The 24,704-nt window shown below is 46.5% G+C and overlaps 1 protein-coding gene across 2 annotated transcripts in view; it reads left to right on the top strand.

The window, feature by feature from the left end:
- SLC35F4 (solute carrier family 35 member F4) overlaps positions 1–24,704 on the top strand; it is a 647,823-nt gene that overhangs the window by 205,114 nt on the left and 418,005 nt on the right. The window lies entirely within an intron of this gene.

The raw sequence follows: 24,704 nt of genomic DNA, 5'->3' as shown, positions 1-24,704 counted from the left end.
CCTTGTATCAGTCATTATGTAACATGCATGATGACACATCTAATTCAGGTAGGGTAAACATATGATATGTTATGATTTGATATTTGTATCACACCTCTTCACAAGTGTTTCTAGGTGCCACAAGGCAAGGGAGTGAAACCGAGGAATGACAAGAAGAACGATCTTACTAGGCCTTGTGACATTCAGATCGTGCAAGTGCAAACAGGAAGTGCAGGTCAGAGGGTGCGGGGAGAAGTGCAACTAAGGGGGGAGTGCAGTCATGACAGCAGGGCTCTGAGGAAGTGCAGGGACAGCAAAGGACTACACAGGTGCTGGCCCAGACGGTGAGTGCTGGGTAGACCAGGAACAGTGCAGGGTGACTGGTCGAGGGAGGTGCATAGTACCCTGTGTGACTGAGGGCAACCACGCTACTAGTCAGGATGAGCAGTCACATAGATTAGCCGGGGAGAAGGAGAGAGAAGGAAGAGGAGAAAAGGAAGGTCTTGAGCAGCTTCTAGAGCATCAGGTGGTCCGGCTCATTATTGAGAGGGGCAGGGAGGCCATTCCAGATATAGGCACCTGTCTAGGAGAGAGATCTAACCCCCCACTCTATGCTTGGAGAAGTGTCTGACCCGCAGAGAGTTGGAGGTAGCTGAGCAGAGGGCTCTAGAAGGAAGGTATTCAGGAAGAGAGAGTTGGATATAGTGTGGACCACGGCCCTAAAAAGCCTTGTGGATGATGCAGAGGGCCATGAACTTCATCCTTGCGGCCACCAGGAGCCAGTGTAGAGATTTCACATCTGGAGAGATGCAGTCCCTGGGCTTGAGGGCAATAATAAGTGTTGCAGTCCTGTTCTGGATTAGTTGAAAACATACCCATTCTAGCCTACACGGATGACAGTGTCCTGGTGGCCAGAACCCTTACATTATTGTAACTCTTAATAGACGCCAGAACCTCGTAATCATTGTAGGTTTTAATAGATGCTTACACTAAACACTTGAATGACTTACGTTTGAGCATTAAAGCTCACAAATCCGTAACCACGGTTTTTACCAGTGGACTACAAAAATCAGTCTGGAATTTTCAGTCCGTAGGTGTAGTGATTGTGAGGGTAGATATATATTTGATTATTTGGGAGTGAGATTTGCTATGTGCCTTGCCAGCCTAGAGTGTATGGAACGGCAGGCTTGCTGGATGTTGCAGGCGAGAGGTATATTTGCTTTTGTTAGAAGCTATATGGCAGAGCCAGTAACACAATTTTACGTGCAAACGAGGCCAGCTCAAGTCTGTGGCTGTGTATGGTTTGGGGGTGTGGAGATTCCAGAATGTTGACATCTTTCAAAAAATATTGAATACATTCTGCTACAATCTTTTGGGACATCCCCTGTTTGATGCACACAAGTTGGGCCTGGATAATCTGGGAGACCAATAACATACTGGGCCTCATTACGAGGCAGGCGGGAAGGGATTACCGGCACCGGTAAGGGCACCGGTGCCGGTAATCCCTTACCGCCCTACTACGAGTTCCCTTTGCGGGTCCTCCCTTAATGCCTGGTTTTTCCAGGCGTTAAGGACGGGACCCGCAAAGGGACTCTGGAGCTAATAACGGTACCGCAATTTGCAGTACCGTTATTAGCCCCTTCCCCATTCCCATTAAGCCCTATAGGGGCTCAAATGGGAATGGGGAAGGGCCCTAGTGAATGGGGAATTACCGGTCCCGCCAACCTTGGAATGGACCGGTAATTGCTCCATTCACCAGGGCGGAGTCGGAACGAGTTTGGAGGCAGCTACCTCCAACCTCGTAATGAGGCCCACTGTCTCGCTATTGTTAAACATGTTACTAAACCGGAGGACCTCTGGAAGTGTGACAGACCTAAAGTAGCACATTTCCTAACATATGTTTCCAAAGAACTGTCTAGCGCCCATGACTTGAATGTGATCAGAGTGGCTCATTCTAGAACAAAAGCTCAAACTCAGAAAATTATTCCAGATCTATCTTACATTTCCAAGACTCAGAGGGAAGACCGAGAGTTGCAAAAAACATAAAACCATTCGGTTGGTGGCGTTTCGGTTAATGGTAGATATAACCATACTTGACCTGGTCTGATTTTCTTCCCTACTTGCACGTGTCTGCTTTCAGCTTCAACACCAAATGTTAACTGGGCTTGCAAGCGTTTTTAAAAGAGACATGGCAGGTGAGAAAAATCCTAGCAGAGCAAGCAGAAAATAATTCAAAGTTGGATTGTTGGGAAGGGCTAAATTGTAATGGAAACTAAGCGAAGATTAATTTATGATGAATGTTTGTACTTGATTAAAATATTTTTGTGAGTGAATAACATGTTTTATAGCCTTCGCTTTTGTATATATTGAAGGAACAGATTAACAGTCTGCAGTTGATAGGGGCAATACTTTATATTTCATCTTGTTTTTAGACAATTTGATATTTTTATTTTAGGTTTTAACGGAATTTCTTAAGGTAGTTCCCATGGGACAAAGTGTGCTCTGGAATATTAATTGATTGTTTGTATATATATATATATAAATATATCTTTTTTATTATTACTATTTATCAACACATGAAAGAATGAACGACTTGCTGTATTTCCATGTTACAGCGGTAAAATGTGTACCCCAGAATACTCATGAAAAACATTCTAGTATGTAATTATGTTCTATGTTTAAGCACTTTGGCGAAAGCGCTATATAAATAAAACATCATTATCATTATTGATTAGGAAAGTGATGAAGTCTAATTTTGTCGAAGATGCAAGCATACGAACCAGTAAGAGCCAAATTCCACCGAGAATCTCAGGTTCTATCACTATTCAACTCCGCCAAGGAGCAAAATACATCAGATCTTGTATCTTTTGCTGTACAGAGGAAACATATTCATGCTGCTTCACCAAAATGCAACATTCATCGTTTTTAACATATCAATTAAACAAAATGTAAGGAAACAATATGAAGAAAATTAAAAATACATTAGTTAAAGTTCTTGGATACACTAGTTGCTGTTGTATTTATAGGAATCAAGTGGCTAAAAGACAAACTTGGTTAAGAAGTTATTACACCTGTAACAGCTTGATAGCTGCAATTAACAAACTCACCAAAAAAGCTGCTTTTGCAGGCAGAAATTCCTGCTCTAAAACACCTTATCGTGTCAAGAATTTCAATAAAAGGGGAAGAAATGTCTACAATGAACTTTCAGACAACTCTTTTTGTAGGTAAAACTGGCTTTGTTAGCTCACCTTAACTTGACAAGACTGTAGCTATCCAACATAAGGATGAGTCTAGTGGTATATATGTACCCCTACAGAAATGTCAAAAAGTGCCTATTTGTTTTATTGTCTTACAAGTGTCTTGCATCACTACTATGAGATAAACCCGAAAGGAACTGTGGATTTATCAAAAATAATATCTGAGTAAAAATAAAAGATATGTAGGGTGCAACCAAACCTTGATATATAAATCCACAAGAATGGCAGTTAAACCAGAAAGGTATTTCGCTTGCACGCCTTTCCAGGAAAAGGACTAACTGCCTCAACTGAACAAAGAACGGTTCAAAACAAAAGGAATTGGCAAATATATTAGTAGACAGAGTTCTCAGTTTGGTGGTTTCCAGAGTTGCCCCAGTCTCATGGGAATTCGCCCCTTCTGCCCTTCAGAGTAAAAGCAACATGTAAGATACCATTTCATGTCAGAATTCCCCTCATAACAGTAAGCCAGTATTAGTTTGACAAGGCTGATTAGAATGCAGTGCCTTGAAAGAAGGCCAGTCTAGACAGAATAGCAATGTAGTGCTACAAACCAGCAGAAGTATGCTCAAAGCACTTTATACTTCTCGAGGCTTGTATTAGCCTTATACCGCAAAGTACCCACATATTGAGAAGTTTGTTTTTATGCGTTACCTTTCATTCATTGATTTATATAACCATTTATTATAGCAGACCATTTAGCATCCTAAATAGTGTATTCATTCATACATGCAATATGTAGTTTCCAGCCTGTCAGTGTATGGATCCCATATGCTTACATACTGTAATGTTAGGCCGTGAAATCAAATCCACTTTATTTTCCATATTTAGGGAATTAATAGCACTCTGCCTATTAGGGATGACAAAAACCTGTATGACGTAGAGTCCTTGACTTCGGTCCTACATAGATATTTCGGCAACTTGCTAACGACTGATAATTTAGCAACTTGCAACAAGCTGATATTTCAGCAACTTGCTACGAGCTGATATTTCGGCAATTTGCTAAAGGGGAGGCAATTTTCAAATGATTTACCTACATCACACAAATGAGGTGAGGAACTTCCATGGAATAGAGATTTAGAATCAGAAGAAGAGGTACTGCCCACCGAATGAGAGCATTTTGATGGTAAGGGGATTTCCAAGCTATAGACCCTATATATATCATGACACTTGCTGTGATGTGTTATGCTGGTATCCTGTCAGAGGGAGCATGCTTTAATCTGCACCATTGAGTATTGCAATGGGTTCTGCTTGACTGAATAATGTGCAACAATTCTGGTCTTTTTCTTTTGCTTGATACAGTGAATGTGTGCTTAACATTGTATATAAAGATGGCATATATTGAATTGCATTGTTTGCCTTATTGATTGAAGCGTTGGTTTGGTTTGGAAAGCGTAAAGTAGGTTTGGAAGGCCTTCATATAGTATTGCTCCAAGTGGCTTGAATTGAGCAGTGTATTTTGACTTTCATTTTACTTCAGCAGAAAGGTAAGACTAAGGCTGAACAGGGCCTTTGTGTATTTGTCGATGGTAAGATGATTTATGCCCCATGTTGGGTTGGACAGGGCATTATGTGATGGACATGTGTTTGAAGCCCCATGATCAGAGTATTCAAAATATTGATGTAGATTGATTTGATTGCAGAATATGACTTGTTACATACAAAACCAAACAAACGTGTTTCAATTCAATATGAAAATAGTGAGACAATTAAAGGGTTCAATTAACAATGACAAATATGTTGGAACAATGTGTTTAATGAGCTAGAATGAAATGAGGATTTCTATATGTGAATAAATACTACTTTTAAACGACGTTGGTCATTCCTGATTCTTAGATGCTTTGGTACCGTGAATTGTTAACTAACAATATTATGTTATTTGATGCATTCTGCCTTTCACCATGAAGATCTTCTGTTTTGCAGAACAGCTCTATCCCTATACATGTGCATTATGAGCGACAAGAACTGCTGTGCATGTGTTGCAGAACCAGTGAGTATGTTATCAGGTTTGCGTGTGTATATTGTTAGAGCCATGAGAGTGAGCTGGGAAAGGCATGACACTCTGAAGCCTCTGATTCCTAATTATAAATAATTGTAGCAAGAGCATAATATCGGGTGCTGAAAGAAGAGAAGGGGGGAGACATCCTCTGGGTTCCATTTCAGTGGCTGGTAGCTTCCTTGTCGCATAGAAGATCGCGCTAAGAGCAGGGGGGGGAGCCCCCTTAAGGGCAGAGCTCTTACTAGCTGGGTGATCCCGAGGGATAATGCTACACCAGTGCAGTACTATGGAGAGGCACTGAACACTTGCCATTGTAAGACGCGGCATAAAATGCTATTTCACGGCTCGCATAAAATGGCTAGAATGTGTGCACCAAGCCATTCTCGCTGCAATGTAGCCCCTTCCATCCAATATTGCATTTGCTCCAGATTATTGCTCTCATTGGCATGTCCTTGCGCCTGCCTCAGCGCAGTTTAATTGCATTATTGAACTCCTCAGTGATCTGCAGTTCTTTTTATTTGTGCATAATGAGCATGCCTTGTTTGCATTATTGCGCTTGTTACCTCGTCTTTCTGCTGAGAGGCTTGTCACAGTTCTACCTTCGGATTACCTTCGCTGCCTGCAACGCTCCGAGAAGCATCGCAATACTTACGTAAACCACAACAGAAGCCCTCTTGGGTGGAAACACTGTCAGGTGTGTTTAACGTGAAGCCTAAAGCACCCCATCAAGACCTCGGACACATGACAAGTCCAGAGAAAACACTGTTTGAACATGTCACTATTTTAAAAGGGCGATTGTTTTTTTTAACAGCCTTTCAAAATCCAGTGCACTGTTTTTCTCTTTGACTCTTGAGAAACGGAGCTTCATTTTACTGTTGCAAATTCCCAATTACAGAGTGAAATTAGCTGATGCGGAACTTCATCAGGCTGTCATATTTACATTGTCGCGAAGCATCAGACAATGAGTCAGTATTTTCTGGCACTAAATCCACAGTTGTTATTGAATTGCACAGAACATTGGAGTCATTAAGTTCCCATTAGGGACTGCAAACCCCACGTTTTTTTTCTAATTTGTGTGCCGAATGTTGTGTTGCCTGCAAGGAGGGAAAAACACCCCGGGAACTTAGAAAACACATCACAATATAATTGAACATTACCAATTAAATATCTTTATTTTTCCAAAAATCAGATTTTGTAATGTTTTGCCATACATGGTTTTATGGCAGCTGAAACTGCTAGTTATTGGATTCATGCCTTTGCATTCCATATAGAACATTCTTATAGATGACAGTGCTCAGAGAGCTGAGGCGCTAAACCAGCCATATGCAGCGAGTTGCGCACAGCCTTTATATTATTCATGACGCGTGACACAAATGTTTGACTCCCTGCTCACAGTCATGAATTCAGGGATGGAGGCTGTATGGGACATCAGTCCTTCTACCTGCCTATGCACTTTCGCATCACATGTCTCTTAAAAGGATGCAACCAGAATTGGTGTCAAAGTAGCACATTGTGAGCTATCCGGCAGGAAAGTGTTGGACATCCCAGGCAGCACTCAGTAAAAGATTGCAGGGTTCTACCCTAGGCTTCAGCGCTTTCCTAGTTCTATTGTTGGATAAACACCTTCAATTACCCCAGAATCCACACCCACACAGGTCCATTGTTGGTTTGTGTGGGATCTTTGCGCCCTTTGCTTTAGAACGTTGATACTGGGGAAAGAGGATATCTCGGGGGCAACGCATTTTTCTTGGAAGCAAAACCATCAGCACGGCACAGATTTGAATCTCGATCCAGCGCTTAGAAACCAGTAGCTGGTATTAAGCACGTTATAAAAGAACAATTATTAAAAGTATAATGTTACTGTGGGCATTCGCAGGGTTACTCACTCATCTCCTAAACCTTGCAATACAACAATAACAAAGGTGGGCATTCCACAGACACAGAACACTCTGCTTTCCTAACTCAATGCACAAATAGGTTACATGGTCCTGGTTTTATTCTTTGCTTTCCCAATTCAATGCACAAGTAGGTTACTTGGTCCTGGTTTTATTCTTAGCATTTTCGGCATGTTCTACCTTTTACATTTAAATTAAAAACTATGAGTCCCAGAAAGAAATGAAATAAGTTTTGATGACCTGTTCATGCTTGACATGGGGAATCTTGGCCAATCAGCAGTCACAAATGCCTGTGTGATTTTGTGGGGTTTGGTTGTTTTTGCATATTCTGTGGAAGGGGCGCAATATGTTCTAAACTAGAGCTATGAGGTGTGATTATTCATTCATGCCCTGACAAACTGTCAGATAACTTTCTAACTACGTGTTTGAACTGTTCCTAACACCTCTACGCCTTTCTACCGCTTATCCTGGACCCGTGAACATCAATTGCTAACACGGTAAGAGCAGGGAACAGGGCCTCATCCGTAGCTTTTACCATCCTGCATCTTCCTCGCTCATTTTCTCTCTGTTCTGGCCGTGCTCCCGTTCCTCTCGTCCACTGCCCGCTCCCCCCACACATGCCCACACCCTCCCTGATTGGCCAGCAACTTCAAGAAGCCTTCTTAGCTGAGAGCCCTGGGGCAGCCTTGCCTGGGCAGCCAACTAAGGGCCAGAGTCAAAAGGCAGCTCTCTATGGCAGCTCCCATCGCCTGTTTGCCGTAGGCGCCCCACAAAGCCGTCTTCAGCTACAAACAGGTACAGTGTTAGGAATAGTGAGCATGGCCAGTGCTAGGCTTCTTAAATCCTGCCACTACTTCATTACTTTATCACTACCATGCGATTCTAACCACAGTTTTAAATCTTGCTGCGCTCCAAGTGTAGCCAATGTATTGCATTTAGTTGAATCTTTGAGGGTAGGCAATGTATTACATTTAAATAATTCTTGGATGGTAGCCAATGTACTGCATTCAGATGACTCTTCGAGAGTAGCCGATATATTGCATTTAGATTAATCTTTGATGGTAGCCAATGCATTGCATTTAGATGGATTTTTGAGGGTAGTCAATGTATAGTGCATTTAGATGATTCTTTGAGGGTAGTCTATGAATTGCATTTAGATGGATTTTTGAGGGTAGTCAATGTATAGTGCATTTAGATGATTCTTTGAGGGTAGTCTATGAATTGCATTTAGATGGATTTATGAGGGTAGCCAATGTATTGCATTGAGATGAATATTACTCTTTGAGAGTATCCAATGTATTGAATCTAGATGAATTTAGAGTATAGCCAAAGTTTCTGAATATAGCTTAATATAAAGTACAGCCAATGTATTATTAAGGCACATTTTATATAACCAATGTGTAGAATTTAGCCGCACTTTGAATTCACCCCTCTAAATTCAGCTACATCTATGCAACCAAAAACCAGCCAGGACACATGGGTACATCTCGCTCTCCATGCTTATGGAAAACTAGCTAAAGACCCGGGCACCCACCGCACGCATTTGCTATCATACACTACTATAAGACACTTTGCGCAACACCCCTGCCATAAGAATGCAGCTATCCCCACAACAGAAATTCAGTCTAGCTGCTCTGAGGGGTCAGAAATGTGAGGCGGACAACTTGGTAAAGCCTTTTCAAAAGATACAATTTTATTAACTCAAAAAGGTTTGATAAACGCCTCACTGTCCCTACGCTGAATAGGATTTCCCTGTCTATCAAAATAAACTATAGGAAACAACTCTAACAAAAGGAATCTGTTCCTCACACTGTAAATACAACATACTTATAATGGCAATATATGGCAATTCAAATATAAAAGCAATACCAGTTATGTTCAACATACCTGATAACTGTTTCTCCTTGTAACCTGTGTGAGATCATCTTCCCCATAGTCAAAGCAGGATTGTCAACCAACAGTTCAAAATTAGGAAAGTTACGTATTGCAACAAAGTTCTAATGATTATTCTCCTACTTTAACTTCTTAGCCACTTTAATTTCTTAACATCAGCTTGGTATTCAATACCATTGTTTATGGCTAGCCAGCGATTACGGAGCGTTCGGGTGTCACACAATAACAGTGAACTCACCGGGTGATGCATATGCGTGCATTCGCTCGCCCTGCTGCCACTGTGCTTTCTGCTTCCTCTGCTTCGCTCTGCAAGGCAAACTGCTTCTCTTCACCTCCCGCGGCCCGTGCCAGTTGGGAGAGGAACTTTCCTTGCTCCACAAACACTCCAGTGTGCACCTGCCACCAATGCACGAGTCACGAAGGGGAAAGCGTTTTACACTCAGGCTTCCTGCCACGCAACCTCTGCATTCAGGGCCATCAAAAGAGGGAAACCTTTCCACAGCAACATTTCCCGCCGTGCAACCTCTGCATACAAGGTCGTTAAGTTTGGAGACTGTCTCGGGACCGTCACCCACTCTCTGCTTTTCTGCTTCTTCTGCTGCCACTGCAACATGGAGTCACTGTTGAAACTCCACCTTCTACTATTCCTAATGGCCTGCACCTGAGGGGGCCCTTTATTATGAACAGTCTCTCCCAGGTGTGGGTCATTAGAACCACTAGACTGCATCTTGCAGACTAGTGCCTCTGCATCCCTCTTCTTCTTCCCAGTACTTTGAGTATTGTGGGACTTGAAGTCATCAATGTTCAAATTACCATTTTCTTTCACAGCTTCAATTTTACAGTAGGCCATTAAGATAGTAGGGTCCCTGGGAAAGTTATGTTTAATATTTATGATCTGTAATTTTTATGTTGTAGTTTTTATGTTGTTTTGTAAAGGTTTTGTAAAACCAACACAAATAAAAAAAGAAAGAAAGTTATTAAAGGTGTTTTCCCTTGACCTGATTCCCCCCTCGTATGATCCATCCGCAGAACACCATCCCAGTATTAAGATCAGGAAATGTCTGCCTTTCCCTGGCCACGTGAGAAGGGCCCCAAGGCAGTGTTTCTGGGGTAATCATCTCTGATTCATCACACTGCACACATAAAGTTTCCCCTGCTCCTTCACACTCTCAAGACTACCTCAGCACTCATCCACATGCCAGCTCAACATCGGTGCTAGCAGGGACTTGGCCACCCCTATCTTCCTTCGCATTTGCTAAAATGCACACACACATTGCTAAGCAGCAGTAATTTTCTCCAGGATATGTATGCAAATGTGTGTAAAACCAAATGAGTTTAAAACCCACCTGTTACGATTCGGGAACACACATAATCTGAGTGACCCAACAAATCAAGCATAGATCACCGTCAGAATAGATCAACTGTTTGGCTGGGTTTTCTACCCTAGGATGTCAAAGGAAAGATCCTTTCACGCGCACTTCTAAAAAGGACCTCCTAACCTGGCCTTTAACCACATAAAAGTACAGAAATCGTAACTCAAGTAACACATCTCTACATATTTCTTTGAACAAAATAGACAGTCTACACATGGAAGGAATAGTCCAATACACCTGGCTTCCCTTGCTGAAATCTAACAGTTGAAAGCCTTAATGGTGTGACATCATTCAGTGAAGTTCAACATTAACTAACTCAAGGTTATCAGTCTCCTTGTCACAAACTTCCTCTTCAGCAGCAAGGCGACTGAAGAGTACCACAGCCAGTCCAGGCTTATGAAGACCTTTAGATGCTTCTTCGTGAACCCTCTGGTTCACTAGAGGACACAAGGGCTCCTCTAAGCACCAGTGCCCCAAAGGAGAAACTGAGGCACAAAAACACCACGTAAAGCGCAAAATCAATAAGGCAGTACTTATCAAAAAACATTCTTCAGCATTGGATCTCTCATAGATTCACATGCTGTTAATATTTCCGGCGTCAAGCTTGGAATCCCTGGTTAACTTATAGATATAATTTGCACAAAAAGTTAAGTGCATTTTTGTATGCTATCCCCCGAGTTATGGGTGTTTTGGGCCCATCCAATGGGATATCGAGTAGCAGGCTCTGCCTCCCCAACCTTCCCCAGATTCTAACCATGTGTCACACTGGATGGAGTCCCCAAGTTCTTTCTCCTGAGGAGAAGTAAGGTTTTCATCAAAAATAACATTTCCTTCACAGGAAAATCATCTTTCGAAGGGATTGTGTCCTCTGACGTATTTCTTATCTTTGATAATTCGTCTCCAGCTTGCTGGCCTCGGCAATTTTTTCTCTGTGAAGGGCGCTGCGCGTCGACATCCGCCGAGTCGATGTTTCTCGACAGCCACCGTATCGGCGCCGACATCACCATGCCCATAAATAGCCACGTGCGGCGTCCGTTGCTCAGTTCTGTTTTTCCGCGCTTCGTGGGGCCTCGGAATATCGTTGCTCAATTCAGTCAGATAAACCTTCTACATTTACTCGAATATACCAACTCGTTCTCGATGGCTTCTTCATCGGAACCGACAACGCCGCGATCCGGCTTCAAAAAATGTCGAGACTGCAGTAAAAAAATGTCGATAACGGATCCACACAGAATCTGCTTGTGGTGCTTGGGAGCTGAGCACCATTGTTCGGAGTGCGAGGACTGCATGTCCATGACGGCGAAAGCCTTGAAGGAGCGCAAGGGGAAGCCCGAGAGAGGTAAGTCAGTCAAAACCTCCTCGAAAGTTTCTTCGGCTGAGTTGAGGCATTCGTCTCCTCGCCGTCGAAAGCATTCCCATTCTAGATCTCGAAGTAGCTCCCAACATTCGTCGAGATCAAGACACTCAAAGAAGAGACATTGAAGATCCACTTCCTCGTTATCTTCTGTTTCCCCAGAAAGGGACTCCTGTCCCACAAAACACAGCTCTCAGGCTGAGTGGGAGGAATTCAGGAAGAAAATGCTAAGCGTCTTCGAGAAAGCGGCCTCGACCCCCTTGAAGACAGCTGAGGGTGATACCCCGGGTGAAAAACCCAAAAAATCGAAACGCCGCGAGTCGCTGCACCCGGCGAAAGATTCCACCCGAGAGCGCCACGGGCCATCGGGTAAGAAGACACCGTCTTCGCTGTCGTCGAAGATCCCTTCGACGCATGGATCAGCGCCATCAATGCCGTTGTTGAAGGGTTCTTCGACGCATCGGTCGATCGACTCGACGCCATCGTCGACGCCGACATCGACGCTGATGAAAGAGAAAACCACAGCTACTTCACAGCCAACTGTGATACCAAGAGCCTCCGGCACGACGCCGAGACCGTCGTCGACATCCTCGAGTAGGATCCCAATCCTCTCGAGTTCTTCAAGGCCTCTTCCAGTTTTCTCGACGTCGTTCTCGGCGCCTTCGAAGCCTGTCACATCGGCATCGAAGACATCGAGGTTTTCTCGCCCAATAATGACAAGTTTGGCTCCTTCTGCCTTAGAAATGGGTTTTACACCATTTCCGAGGTCAGAGTACCACGAATAATCTTCAATCTATGAAGAAGGGGAGGATTCTGACCAGGAAACCTTCGGGTTGCAGAGGACCACACTACCTGTTTCAGAGGATTTCACCTCTGAGGAAAGAAGGTTGAAAGACCTACAGGAGTCATTACATGAGGCAAGTGGGCTGGACACTTCCCCGTAAGTGGAATTTGTTAAACCAGACCCAGGGCAACATGCCGAAACACCCTATAGAATCCTGATGGCAAGGATTATTGAATTAATGGGTTGGTCTGCGCCTTCACCTGTTTTTCAACAGGATGACCTGACAGACATATTAGACAAAGGTCCACAGGAGGATCCTGTGGTTCCCTTCCATGAAGCCTTACAAAGAAAGATTTCATCTAATTGGGAAACTCCTGAAGTTATCCCTGCAGTCAATAAAAGATTGTCAGCCAAGTATAGGGTAGCTGCGGCTGACCCTGAATACTTATCAAAACACCCGACTCCAGAGAGCCTGGTGGTTCAAGCGGCAACTTCATCAAGCAGCAGGTCCGCTTACCCTACTGTCCCACAGGATAGAGATGACAAGAGGTACGATTCTATGGCAAAAAAGTATTTTCTGCTTGTAGTATGGCGTTGAAGTCCATCAATGCCACCTGTACGCTCGCCAGGTTCAGTCGCACACTGTGGGAGTGTGCTTCATCAGCGGCTGACTGCATACCCGAAGGAGAGGAAAGGGAAGCCTTCCTTAACATTATTAAAGATGGCAAAGATGCCATGTGCGAGTCACTTCAAACTGGCATCGATTCCGCTGACAGTATCAGCAGGGCCATAGCGGCAAGTACGACAATCCGCAGGCATGCGTGGTTGCCAAAGTCTGGCTTTGCTCCAGATGTACAGGCCAGACTTTTGAATATGCCCTTTGACGGCTCTTCTTTATTCGGTAAAAAGGCTGATGACCGTCTGGAAAAGTTGCAGACATCTAAAGCAGCGGCAAAATCGTTAGGAGTTGCAATCCGCCAAACTCCTTTTCGCCCCTCAGGAACCTCTGGAAGAGGAAAGTCCTTTCGCTATTATTCCGCATTCGGGAAAGGCAGAGGACAGCCGGCTCAAAGAGGCGAAAGGGGATCTAACCGAGGTGGACGGGTCAAAAGTACTAAAGCCGCAGCAGCAGCAGGTGCCTCTTTACCCTCGGCATCTGCCGCCCCCAAACCACTCTGAGGTCTTTCCACACAAAACACCTGTAGGGGGCAGGTTAACTCACCATCTGACGGAATGGCAGGCTATAACGTCAGATGCTTGGGCATTGGAGACAGTTGCCCAGGGTTACTGCCTACCCTTTCTACACATCCCTCACAGTCATCCAGCGGGGCACAGCTCTCTAAAAGTTCCAGATCCGCTCCTCTTGCAGGAAATTATAGACCTGCTAGAGAAAGGTGCCATAGAACCGGTACCTGTAGCGGACAGGAACAAGGGCTGATACTCCCCCTACTTTCTCATACCAAAGAAGGACGGAGGACTGAGACCCGTCCTGGGCTTACGAGAATTGAACAAGTTCCTCAGGAAGGACAAGTTCAAGATGGTAACTCTCTTTCAGATCCTTCAGGCCCTCCAGCTCCAGGACTGGCTGGTATCTCTGGACCTTCAGGATGCTTATTTCCATGTGCCAATCCATCTCAAACACAGGAAATACCTGAGGTTCGCAATTGGCGACTCTCATTATCAATTTTGAGTTCTGCCATTTGGGCTGACCTCCGCCCCGAGGGTCTTCACCAAGCTAATGTCGGTAGTGGCTGCGAGTCTAAGGAGGGAAGGGATCCACGTCTACCCCTACCTGGACGATTGGCTGATCAGGGCTGTATCTTCGGAACAAGCTCAGATCCAGCTAGATTATGTCTGCCACTTCCTTCACAAACTGGGCTTCTCCCTCAATTTAAAGAAGTCACAGATGATACCATCACAGAGACTCCAGTTCATTGGAGCGGTCCTGGACACTTCCCTGGGAAAAGCCTCGCCACCAGAGGTGAGGGCTCAAGTTATTCTGCAGATGGTCAACAAGTTCCAAAATGCCCAAGGTCTCCCAGCCTTCAACTTTTTGAGGTTGCTAGGCCTCATGGCATCCTGCATCTTCCTTGTGCCAGAGGCTTGCCTGAGAATGAGATCTCTTCAGTGGGCACTGAGAACTCAGTGGTCGCAATTCTCAGGGAGAATGACAGATCTCGTCCGGATTCAGGACAAGGAGCCCACGACCTTCAATGGTAGGCCTATCCAGAGAACATCTTGAATGGAGAACTGTTTTGGCAACCATGGCTGGAGATAACAGTAGTCACAGACGCCTCACTCGCGGGGTGGGGAGCCCATGCCAACGACTTGACCATCAGCGGTCGTTGGTCTCCATCGGAGTCCAGACTACATATCAACCTATTAGAGCTGAGAGCGATCAGACTAGCGCTGAAAGCTTTCCTGCCATCAGTACAGGGGAGAAATGTCCTGATAATGACGGACAACACGGTGGCCATGCACTACCTCAACAAAAGAGGAGGCGTAGGGTCACTGCCACTGTGCAGAGAGGCAATGCAGCTCTGGTTTTGGGCAATTCAGGAAGGAATCCCTCTATCGGCAGTCAACCTAGCCGGAGAGAAGAACTTGACAGCGGACGCTCTGAGCAGGCAGAGCACAGTCTCCCACGAGTGGGAGCTAGCTCAGGAAGTCCTTCAAGAGATCTTCGCCCTTTGGGGAACCCCTCAGGTGGATCTGTTCGCCACAAGCACCAACAGGAAGTGCGATCTGTTCTGTTCAAGGGAATTTCCCCCGAGAGGAGCTCTAGGAGACGCGTTCGTAGTGGACTGGGAGTTCCCACTCCTTTACACGTTTCCACCAGTCCCTGTTATTTCTCAAATGACCAGGAGGTTGAGAAGATTCCGGAAAACAATGATCCTAATTGCCCCTGACTGGGCCAGGAGAACGTGGTACCCGGACCTTCTAGATATGTCCATCTGCCCTCCAATCCGTCTTCCACTCAAAGAGAATCTTCTCTCGCAGAAGGGAGGTCAGGTTCTCCATACAGACATCAGAACCCTCAACCTTCACGCTTGGCTTCTGAAAGGTGAGGTACAAGGATTGGGACTTCCCTGATGACGTCATGGAGGTGTTTCTTTCGGCCAAAAGGCCAGCAACAAAGTCTTTATACCGCTGCCGTTGGAACAAATTTTGCAGTTGGTGTAGAGAAGGGAATATCGACCCTTTTTCATGTGGTACACCAACAGTGTTATCGTTTCTACTCTACTTGGCAAACTCAGGCCTTCATGTTGGCACTGTAAAAGACTATCTCGCAGCGCTTTCAATCTTCAAGCGCACTGCGGAGGAACCATCGTATTTCAAACTACCTCTAGTAATACAATTTCTCAAGGGATTAACTAATGTTTATCCACCAAGACCATTCCAAGTTCCCTTATGGGACTTAAATTTAGTCTTAAACTTCCTAATGGGTACTCCATTCGAACCACTCCACTCTTGTTTGCTGAGATTTCTCACGCTTAAAACTGTCCTATTGGTAGCACTAACATCTGCTAGCAGGGTGAGCGAGGTACAAGCTCTCTCTTGTAAACCCCCCCATACAATTTTCCATAAGGACAAAGTTGTCCTACAGGTCAAGCCTAATTACCTCCCAAAGGTGGTTTCTGAATTTCATATTACTCAGAAAATGACCTTACCTTCGTTCTACCCTCCTCCCCATCCGGGGAAAGAGGAAGAAAGGCTACATAGGCTGGATCCAAGGCGAGCTCTGAGCTTTTACATCAGCAGACTGGCTAGGATTAGGCAAGCAGACCAACTGTTTGTAGGATACTCGGGTCACAAGTTGGGACTACCCATAACAAAACAGACCATTTCCAGGTGGATTATTTTGGCCATTCTGGAATGTTACAAACTGGCAGGGAAAGAGCCACACCAAAATCTTAGGGCTCATTCAACCAGGGGTATCGCAGCCTCTTCGGCCCTCCAAAGAGGGGTACCGGTCCGAGACATATGTGCGGCTGCCACATGGTCGTCCGCACATACGTTCACAAAATTTTACAACCTGGATTCCTCCGCTAGTCAAGAGACCAGATTTGGAAAAGCCGTATTACATGCGGTTCATTCCTAAAAGGGATACATGACATTATTACTCCCACCTCCAATTACATGCCACTGCTATGGGAGTCTATCAAAGATAAGGAATACGTCGGAGGACACAATCCCTTCGAAGAACAAGTTACTTCTTACCTTGTAACGTTCTTTCGATGAGATGTTCTTCCGACGTATTCCTTATCGCCCCTCCCTGTCAGGAACCAATCTTGCGCAGGGGCAGCACGTACACCTACCTCCCCGTTGGGTCTTGGCACCCGGTTAGGTAGACAACACGGGTCACCGCGACCCGCCGGGGAAAGAGGGTTAGGGTCCGTTGAATTGGATAGGTAGAGGGTTGTTGGTTAACCGGGTAAAAGGGGAGGAAGGGTAGGAATGGGTTATGGATAAGAAGGGATTTTAGGAAAGGTCCGCCTTGGTGTTCTGCCTGGGACTCCTGAGATCGACGGTACTCCGCCCATGCACGCTTCCACACTCCCAACTAACTTGCCCCCAAAACTCTGTGACTTCTATACACGGTTCACTTACAGTATGGAAACATCATGGGAAAGGACATTATGAACACGCTACAGTTTCTGACATAGAGTTGGCAGTTTCATCTACCAACCCACAAGGTTAGCAATATCTATAACACCCAACACCTTAAAAGCAACCAAATGAGCACTTAGCTTCGTTTGATGGTACCGGGTGGCGTGCCAGGCGACTGCCAGAGTTCGTGCCGTTAGACTACGGCGGCGCAGCGGGTTCTGGCCACTGATACAGTGGGATGCCGCTACAAGGAAATCAAAAACAAGAATGAGCTCAGGTCACGGACTGGGCCCGTCACATTACTCTCACACGCTGATGTGTTCCCCCAGAATCTGCAAGGGCCGCGTTGCTTCACACGGCAACAAATAGTGCAAACTGGGTTACGATCGCCCCAAGAATCTGCCAAGGCCGTGTTGCTTCACACGGCAACGAAATAGTTAAACTGAGTTACGAGGTGGCCACTTGGCCTTAACTAGTGTCACCGGAGCTTTCCTCAGCCCGGCGCTCATACTGGCTAGGAAGTTGTGGGAGAATCCCACAACGTTGCATGCACTATTGTTTTGTTCTGTGAACCAGCGGTTCGTAAAAGCAGAGAAATGCACTTATCTTGCCGGAGGCGCGGGGCCTGCAGAGGTCACAGGCGGGGAATGGCCCCGCGGGTCGTTGCCTGCAGGAGCCCTCAGCCTACACGTCCGCTCCCATCCGAGTCTGTTAGCGCAAGCGGGGATCCGTGCACTCGTCGCGCGCATGCGCGGACCGTCGGGCGTTGTCCCACGTAGTTCCACTGCTTGCGAGCACGCGAGCTTGCTGGGACTTGTAGTTCTGGCTACCGGATGGCGTTTCCTGCCATCTGCAGCCAATGTTCTGCAACGAGGACACAACAGTGTTCTGAAATATAGTACTTTATGGCTCCTACTGGACCTAATCCCCACGCTGGACACAGCTGAGGCAGTGAGGGTCCTGACAGTACTCCCCCTCCCAACAGGTCCTGCTTTTGCAGGATTGTTTCTATGAAACAAGCGCACTAGTCGGGGTGCATGTACATTTAACGCTGGTTCCCATGAGCGTTCCTCGGGCCCATAACCCAACCAGTCCACCAGATAATACAATTGTCCCAGATGCAAGCGAGAATCCAGAATCGCTTTCACCTCGAACTCAGGAACCCCATGTACAGTGATCGGGGGAGGTCTTTTGGAACGTATGGAAGCCGGGGCGGGTTTGAGTAGTGCTACATGGAACACAGGGTGGATTTTCATTCGTGTTGGTAAGGTGAGACGGACTGCTAATGGATTTATGATTTTTTCTACAGGGAATGGGCCTATAAACCTGGGTTGGAATTTGCGTGGGCCTATCAAATGCAGGTTATGCGTGTTTAACCATACCTTGTCCCCAACCCTATATGTTGGAGCGGGTTCTCTGTGTGTGTCTGCATATTTCTTATAGGAAGCTTTAGCCATGTCTAGATTGACTATGATACCACGCCAGACGTTCTCTAAATGTGTTTTGAGCTGGGTCACAGCGGGTACATCGATATTGGGCAAATGTGGCACTGGTTGGAAACGGGGATGAAAACCATAAGTCCCATAAAAAGGAGTCACCCTAGTAGAACTATGTACAGCGTTATTATACGCTAGTTCCGCCAGCCAAAGAACGTCCGCCCACGTGGATTCGTTATTGTATGTCATACAGCGGATGTACTGCTCCAAGGTCTGGTTCACCCTTTCCGTTTGCCCGTCTGTTTCGGGGTGATAACTCGTGGATAGTTTCAATCGCATCCCTACAGTGGCACAAAAGGCCTGCCAGAAACGTGAAGTGAACTGCACTCCTCGATCTGAAACAATATGTAATGGCATGCCATGTAAGCGGACAATATGTTGAAGGAAAAGGTGAACCAATGCCCGAGCCGTAGGGATTCCTTTGCTGGGTATGAAATGAGCCAATTTGGTTAAAGAATCCACCACCACCAGTACAGTGGTGTATCCCTGACTTAATGGCAGGTCCACTATAAAATCCAATGATATGGTGTGCCATGGTACTGGCGGAGTGGGTAAAGGGCGCAGGTGTCCAGCTGGTTTTCGATGGTCTGATTTGTTCCTCAAACAACATTCGCATGTTTGTATATACTGTTGAACATCTTGCTTGAGACCTGGCCACCAGAAATGTCGAGTTAACAATTCACAGGTTTTTGCATTGCCGGGGTGCCCCACAAAAGGAGAATCATGACACCACCTGATGGCTTGTTGACGGATAACTGGTCTGGGTAGAAAGAAGGCTGTTCCAAAAAAGGGTAACCCATCCTTCACGGTTTTCTTCTTGCTTGGGTCGTTCCACTGGGCCAATTCCTGTGCGGTTAATGCTTTCCTGATTTCTGAGAACATGTCATCTACCACTATAGATCCAATTATACGAGTTGGTGGCACGATAGGCTTTGGCTCTTCCGATTGATCGGTTTTCGAGTCTGGTTCTGGATAGCGAGACAAAATATCAGCCTTTCTGTTCTCCACTCCAGGGCGGAATGTAACTACAAAATCGAAGTCCGCGAAGTACATGGCCCATCGCAATTGTCGGGGACTAAGCGCCTTGGCGGATTTCAGGAATTGCAGATTTCTGTGATCAGTCAGGATTGTTATAGTGTGTTGGGCCCCCATCAGATAGTGACGCCATTCACTGAATGCCGCTTTTATGGCTAGTAATTCTCTGTCCGCTATGACATAGTTACGTTCTGCTGGTAAGAGGGTACGAGAGTAATATGCTACTGGGTGCAACTGGCCGGTGTTATTCCGTTGGGACAAAATGGCTCCTAGAGCGTAACTTGAAGCGTCGGTTTCGATGACATAGGGGCGAGTAGGGTCCGCATGTGATAACACTGGGGCTGTAGTGAATGCCTTCTTTAAAGCTTGAAAACTTGTTTCTGCGGCCGTATCCCATTGGAACACTACTCCTTTCTTCAACAGGCGAGTGATTGGTTGTACTTTACTCGCGAACCCATCAATAAATCAGCGATAAAAGTTTGCAAACCCCAGTACTGTCTGCACATCCTTAACTGATGTTGGTGACGGCCAATCAATTATAGCCCGTACTTTGTTTTGGTCCATGGTTACTCCTTCTGGTGAAAGGATGAATCCTAGGAATTCCACCGTTGTTTGATGAAAAACACATTTCTCAAGTTTTGCATATAATTTGTGTTCTCTCAAACGTTGTAGTACGGCTTTTACATGCCCTTGATGCTCTTCCAGATTCCGAGAGTAGATGAGGATATCATCGATGTAGACGATAGCAAAGATGTCCAAATATCCCCGCAGAACCTCATCCAGGAAATGCTGAAAGGCGGCGGGTGCGTTACAGAGGCCGAATGGCATAACCTGATATTCGTAGAGCCCGTACTTGGTTCTAAAGGCAGTCTTCCATTTGTCTCCCTCACGCACCCGCACCAAGTGGTAAGCCCCTCTTAGGTCGAGCTTGGTGTAAATCTTTGCATTCCGCACCTGGTCTAATAGAGTGGGTATTAAGGGCAGAGGGTATCGGTTCTTGATCGTTATCCTGTGGATTGCCCTATAGTCAATACAAGTCCTCAAGTCCCCGGTCTTTTTTGGGACGAAGAACAAGGGCGATGAAACCGGTGACATTGAGTGTCGAATAAACCCATTAGCCAGATTAGTCTCAATGTATTTCCGGAGGTGTTCGTTTTCAGCCTCCGTTAAAGCATAGATCCGACTACATGGCAACGCTGCTCCAGGCTCCAAATCAATCCTGCAGTCAAACGTCCGATGAGGCGGTAGGGTTTCTGCAGCGGCCTTACTGAAAACATCCCTGTAAGCTTGATAGACAGTTGGTAGGGCTTCCATGCCCCCAACCACATGCCCTTGGTTTGACACTGGCTGGATTTCCGGGATTCCGGCGGAGGGTCGACAGCAATGTTCTGAGCAATAACTGGATGTGAAACGCACTGAGCCCTGAGTCCAGTGCACTTCTTAACCAGGGCAATCCTAAAATCATTCCAAACTGTGGTGCCGCAATTACATCGAATCGTATGTCCTCATGATGTCCAGAGGTGCATTCTAAATGTACCCACCTGGTCTGCTTGGTTATAGGACCCGACGTGAGCGGTGATCCGTCCACCGATTTGACCTCCTCCGGACACTCCTTGTTGCTAAGAGGTATTCGTAATTCTGATGCTAAGTCTTGATCAATAAAATTGCCTGTTGCTCCAGAGTCCACCATTAAGGTTACGGGCACTTGTTGGTTTGCCCAACTAACCTGACCAGAAAGTGTCACATGAGTTACCAGCGCATGATGGGTATTTGCCAAAAGTCTCGGGGTGTTTTCTAGTTGGCTCGCCCGGGCCACCCTCACTGGCGAGCTCTCTCGTTTCCCGGCAAGTCTTTCTTGGGTTTGTTTGGACATTCTTTAATGAAGTGTCCCCCCTTACCACAATACAGGCAGAGTTTTTCTCTGCGCCTCTTGTCTTTTTCCTCTTTAGTCAGAGGCCCACGTACTGTTCCTATCTGCATGGGTTCTTCAACTGATTTCTCGGGTCTTAATGCCTTAGGTTGTTGATCTAACCTAGCCACAGGCCTTACATCCCATTTTCTTTTGTCCTGCCTCCTTTCGCTTTGCCGTTGATCCAGTCGCAACGCAAGATCAATCATTGAGGAACAATTGTCCGGTTGAGGATCCACTTGTACAATGAGATCTTTCATCTCATCACGTAACCCTTGATAAAAGAGGGCTAAACGTTTTTCTTCCGGCCAATCTGTCTCCACAGCTAAGCGGTTGAACGTGGTTACATAAGTCACGAGATCCTTTCCACCCTGACGCAGAGAAAGCAACTCCCTATCCTTGATTAAAGTTGCAGCTTTGCGGTTAAAGATCTTTCCAAATGCCTCAAGAAAAACGTCCCAATCATACAGTATAAGATCATCCTTAGACACAAGGGGGGTGGCCCAAGACGCTGCGTCTCCACCCAGATACGATATCACAAATGCAGTCCGAGACTGGGCGTTGTGAAATATGTTTGGCTTGGTGATAAAATGCAATTGACACTGCATGATGAACTGGTTGTATCGTTGAGGGTCCCCATGATACCTTTCTGGAGCTGCTAATGGTAAAGGAGGTTCCGTTGACACATGTACTTGGACTGGGGTGGGTGGAACGGGATCCCTAGGCAAGGGGGTAGCTTGAGCGGTACTTTGCAGAGTAAGTGTGTGTACCTGCCCTGCCAGATTTACATAGTCCTGGCGAGTAGCCTGTAATTCCCCTTTTAAATCTCGCAGGGCCGCTAGTACCTCCTCCATGGTGTCGTGCTACCCAGGCGCTTGACGATCCTTGGGCTTGCGCTACTGTCAGGAACCAATCTTGCGCAGGGGCAGCACGTACACCTACCTCCCCGTTGGGTCTTGGCACCCGGTTAGGTAGACAACACGGGTCACCGCGACCCGCCGGGGAAAGAGGGTTAGGGTCCGTTGAATTGGATAGGTAGAGGGTTGTTGGTTAACCGGGTAAAAGGGGAGGAAGGGTAGGAATGGGTTATGGATAAGAAGGGATTTTAGGAAAGGTCCGCCTTGGTGTTCTGCCTGGGACTCCTGAGATCGACGGTACTCCGCCCATGCACGCTTCCACACTCCCAACTAACTTGCCCCCAAAACTCTGTGACTTCTATACACGGTTCACTTACAGTATGGAAACATCATGGGAAAGGACATTATGAACACGCTACAGTTTCTGACATAGAGTTGGCAGTTTCATCTACCAACCCACAAGGTTAGCAATATCTATAACACCCAACACCTTAAAAGCAACCAAATGAGCACTTAGCTTCGTTTGATGGTACCGGGTGGCGTGCCAGGCGACTGCCAGAGTTCGTGCCGTTAGACTACGGCGGCGCAGCGGGTTCTGGCCACTGATACAGTGGGATGCCGCTACAAGGAAATCAAAAACAAGAATGAGCTCAGGTCACGGACTGGGCCCGTCACATTACTCTCACACGCTGATGTGTTCCCCCAGAATCTTCAAGGGCCGCGTTGCTTCACACGGCAACAAATAGTGCAAACTGGGTTACGATCGCCCCAAGAATCTGCCAAGGCCGTGTTGCTTCACATGGCAACGAAATAGTTAAACTGAGTTACGAGGTGGCCACTTGGCCTTAACTAGTGTCACCGGAGCTTTCCTCAGCCGGCGCTCATACTGGCTAGGAAGTTGTGGGAGAATCCCACAACGTTGCATGCACTATTGTTTTGTTCTGTGAACCAGCGGTTCGTAAAAGCAGAGAAATGCACTTATCTTGCCGGAGGCGCGGGGCCTGCAGAGGTCACAGGCGGGGAATGGCCCCGCGGGTCGTTGCCTGCAGGAGCCCTCAGCCTACACGTCCGCTCCCATCCGAGTCTGTTAGCGCAAGCGCGGATCCGTGCGCTCGTCGCGCGCATGCGCGGACCGTCGGGCGTTGTCCCACGTAGTTCCACTGCTTGCGAGCACGCGAGCTTGCTGGGACTTGTAGTTCTGGCTACCGGATGGCGTTTCCTGCCATCTGCAGCCAATGTTCTGCAACGAGGACACAACAGTGTTCTGAAATATAGTACTTTATGGCTCCTACTGGACCTAATCCCCACGCTGGACACAGCTGAGGCAGTGAGGGTCCTGACACTCCCATCCATCCCCGCAGTAATACTTCCCTTGTGGTTGCAGTTTACGCTCCTTCAAGGTCAATAACCAATTCAGGCATGACTTATCTTATGCTACAAAATGGAACTGAGCAACGGACGCCGCGCGTGGCTATTTATGGGCATGGTGACGACGGCGCCGATACGGTGGCTGTCGAGGGACATGGACTCGCCGGACGTCGACGTGCAGCGCCCTCTACAGAGAAAAAATTTCCGAGGCCAGCAAGCTGGAGACGAATTATCAAAGATAAGGAATACGCCGGAGGAATATCCCATCAAAAGAATGTTACAAGGTAAGAAGTAACTTGTTCTTCTATAAGGTATCTTGAATACTGAAGACTGGATCAGAAAAGAAATGGAAAAGGACAAGTAAAAGTCTTTGTTTAAGGCCTGCAACTCATGCAGCCTTAAAAACGTCTTTGAAGGCGACAAACACAGTGAGTGTATTTACTGCCTTTATCCCAGTCACTCGGCCGACAATTGTGAGATCTGTAAAGGGTTAAGCTCCAAAACCCTGAAGGATAGACATCGGCAACTGGTGTGTTGGCTCCAGGAGGGACATTATCCGCCGTCTGAGTCTACTAAAAGTATGGCCATACCTAAGGGGAACAGGACCCCAATCAGGGAAAGGGCCAGGTCTGGGGAAAGGCCACATAAGAAGCACAAACGTCGCCACACTTTGGAACCGTCGATGACAGGTGCAGTGGATGTAAGGACCTCTACGTCATTGTCTTCGACTAAACATTTGTCGACCATTCGGCACAGTTTCGGCCCGTCAACGGCAGGTACAAGAGATGGAAGGCCTTTGTCGTCGACAGCGCACTCGTCAACCATGAAAAAGGTACCTGAGGGCCAAACGGCCCAATCGGCAGCTGCAACGCCGAAGGCAGCAAAAACGTAATGTCC

The sequence above is a fragment of the Ambystoma mexicanum genome, chromosome 14 (genome assembly GCF_040938575.1).
Source record: "Ambystoma mexicanum isolate Mex_15411 chromosome 14, UKY_AmexF1_1, whole genome shotgun sequence".
In the NCBI taxonomy this organism is placed as follows: Eukaryota; Metazoa; Chordata; class Amphibia; order Caudata; family Ambystomatidae; genus Ambystoma; species Ambystoma mexicanum.
Note: the sequence above shows the minus strand (reverse complement) of the source record. Positions and strands in the feature narration are given on the sequence as shown.